At 47.4% G+C, this 2,842-nt stretch overlaps 1 pseudogene; it reads left to right on the top strand.

Annotated features, from left to right (window-relative positions):
- The window catches only part of LOC123057365 (uncharacterized), an 8,113-nt pseudogene extending 6,298 nt beyond the window's left edge, over positions 1-1,815 (top strand).
- The last annotated feature ends 1,027 nt before the right edge of the window (positions 1,816-2,842 follow it).

Below are 2,842 nucleotides of genomic sequence, written 5' to 3'. Positions count from 1 at the left end.
CATCTCTTCTTGGGTACTAGTACTCTTCCGCTTGATTTCCCCAGCTGCTGCTAAGTTTCTTCCTCCCACTTACTCTTCTCTCTAGATCACCGGCTATGATTTTCCTTCCTTCCTTCCTTGATTCATCAATCTTCTGGAACACCAACCACAACCAGCTTCAGGTATGCATCCTTGTGCTTCTAGATATCTGATTAATTGCATATTCCCTCATGATTTTGTTCACACCACAAAAACCAGAATATGTGTGCACTCAGTGAGCTAGGTTTGCTGATTGCAGATATATATCTTGCAATATACTCCATATCAGGGTTTAGTTTTGTGGACCAAATTTACAGTAACCCACTGGTTACCGGAAATTTCGTTGACACCCAAGAAAAAGTGGTACCAGTCAAAAAATTTAGAGAAAAAGAATTTAAACGGCCAACATGTACCACTATTTCTCGGGTTGTGGTATCAGAAATATCAATAAATGGATTTAATGGGAAAAAAGTGAATCAAATAGGGTCTGTGTACTCCCAAGAGGTCACGGGGTCTCCCTTTGCACAGGGAAGTTTATGTCTGATGTAGGTCAAACATTATAAATTTTTACTGGAAATAAATTTAAAACCAAAATTCATTTGATTTGAATTATTCAAATGGGAAAAACCAAAAATTCCAAGATTTATTAGAAACCGGTTGTCTTGCCATCCTAGGAAAATACAGAATGGAGAAAAAAACCTGGCTACATATACATATTGGCCGATATTTGATTACTCGTCTCCTTGTTGATTGGCAGCTGCAACAAATCGGCACAAATACTCATAGTACTACCACTCCTTCACCTGTTGGTCCTGGTGATGGCGGATGCAACAACAACAATCAAGAAGGGTTCATGGCCATGGCCGGAGCCGGCACCGACGCTGGATGGGGGTGGTGATGATGGTTGCGGCGGTGCTGAGGACGGCGATTGCGGTGGCAGCGGGAATAGCAAGTCGATGTCCATGTCTGAAGCGAGCACGGCTGGCGCGATTGCCACAGCAGGTGTTGGGGCTCAAGTGCCCATGATGCGACTCCACCGACACCAAGTTTTGCTACTTCAATAACTACTCCCTTACCCAGCCCCGTCACTTCTGCCACTCCTGCCGCCGCTACTGGACCCGCGGTGGCGCGCTCCGCAACGTGCCCGTTGGCGGGGGGTATCGTCCCCATGCCAAGCGTAGGGACAATCCCAAGGTGGTGTCAGCCACCTGCCGAGCCGCTACGACAGGGACGTCGTCTGTGACATCAACCATGTCCAGCAGTACCACTTATGCTACCGGCACCGGCACTGCGCCGCCCGGATTGCAGTACCCCATGCTCGGCAGTGCACTATCGCATGACAGCCAGTACAGCGACAGCTTCAAACCTGCGAGCCTTGGTCTCTGCTTCCCTACCAGACTGCTCTTTGCTGACAGCGATGCTTATGTAGTGGACGGTTATGCGCAGCACCACCGCCACCATGCCCGTGGGAACTGGATGGAGCAGTGGGCGGCGGCGCAAATGGACAGCTTCCAGTTCATGCACGTCATGGATCATCAGATGTCTGGACAGCCAGTCGAGGCAATGCCCATCACAATGGTTACTACCATGCAGGGCATGTTCCACCTAGGGTAGAGCGTCGATGAGGATAGTGGCGGCGAGAGAGGAGGCCACCAGTTCCACCACTTACCGGCCAAGAGAAACCAGAAGCAACAGGATTACCCGAGCAGCAGGGGCATGTACGTGGACGTTGTCAGTGACAATGGTGGTGGCGGCTACATTCAATATACTAGTACTGACAATGCAACTTGTAATTAGCTAGCTAGTTAGATCAATATTTGTTTTTAGATTAATGCCTAGTGAAATGGGACCGGCTATTGTAGTCAGGTGAACTTTGGTGAAGTATATGGATCTATCAACTTGTCAATTATGTGTTGTTTTTTCTGAACTTGTTAATGTTGGGTATGTACGCTCAACCATGTTAATGTATGGTAGCACTGGAATGTGCCTTGTTCACTCTTAATACCCTACCACCAGCTTAGTAGGTGGTACACGTGGAGTGTGACTATCGGTACCTATGGCGGTAGGGTCCTAGCTACCCCAAAAGCCTTCTCTTCATCAAGGTGGCACCGATTGGGGCAGCAGGGTGTGCGACCGTACCGCCAAATAAGTTGGTGGTAGGCTTACCGCTATATCGCCGACATTGACCACGGTTGGGTCCCGTTGTGTTCCACCTTTAACAAGATAAGGTTTTTGGGGTTAGCCAGGATCCTACTGCCAGAGATAGATGTGGTACGATTTCAAGCCTACCACCTACTAAGTTAGTCATAGTCTTAACTTTGTAACGCCAGAGTCGGTGGCAGTGAGGTTTACAAATGAAAATGTCCACAAGTTCAAAAGATAAATAGCACATACTTCTCAAATTAAAGTTCAAGACATTAGGTAGTACAAGTCTCAAATAGAAGACTCTATCAAGACACATGGTGCCATTTCCCCTTCTTGTCACTTGCTTCACATTCCTCTTGTGCAAGGCAAGCCCTTTCACGCTTCCTCATCCTCTCCGCCTCATGAGCCTCGTTCCCAATTCACCCCCTCCTCGCCACACACTTCCGTGCATTCTTCCTTAAAAGCCCACGACGCTCCTCCTCCTTTAATGCAAAGACTCGTTGAACTAGTGATTGGCTATGCACCTATCACTCTACATGTTACCTTAGATATGTTTTGGTACCTCATGATCTATGCACGTATAGTCTTCCAAGGAGGAGGAGGTGACTACAAAAAAATATGTCTGTTCTATCATATGTACCGCAAGATGAGGTTTGTTGATGTCGTATTTAACGTACCA

Source organism: Triticum aestivum, chromosome 3A (assembly GCF_018294505.1).
Source record: "Triticum aestivum cultivar Chinese Spring chromosome 3A, IWGSC CS RefSeq v2.1, whole genome shotgun sequence".
NCBI lineage: Eukaryota > Viridiplantae > Streptophyta > Magnoliopsida > Poales > Poaceae > Triticum > Triticum aestivum.
Note: the sequence above shows the minus strand (reverse complement) of the source record. Positions and strands in the feature narration are given on the sequence as shown.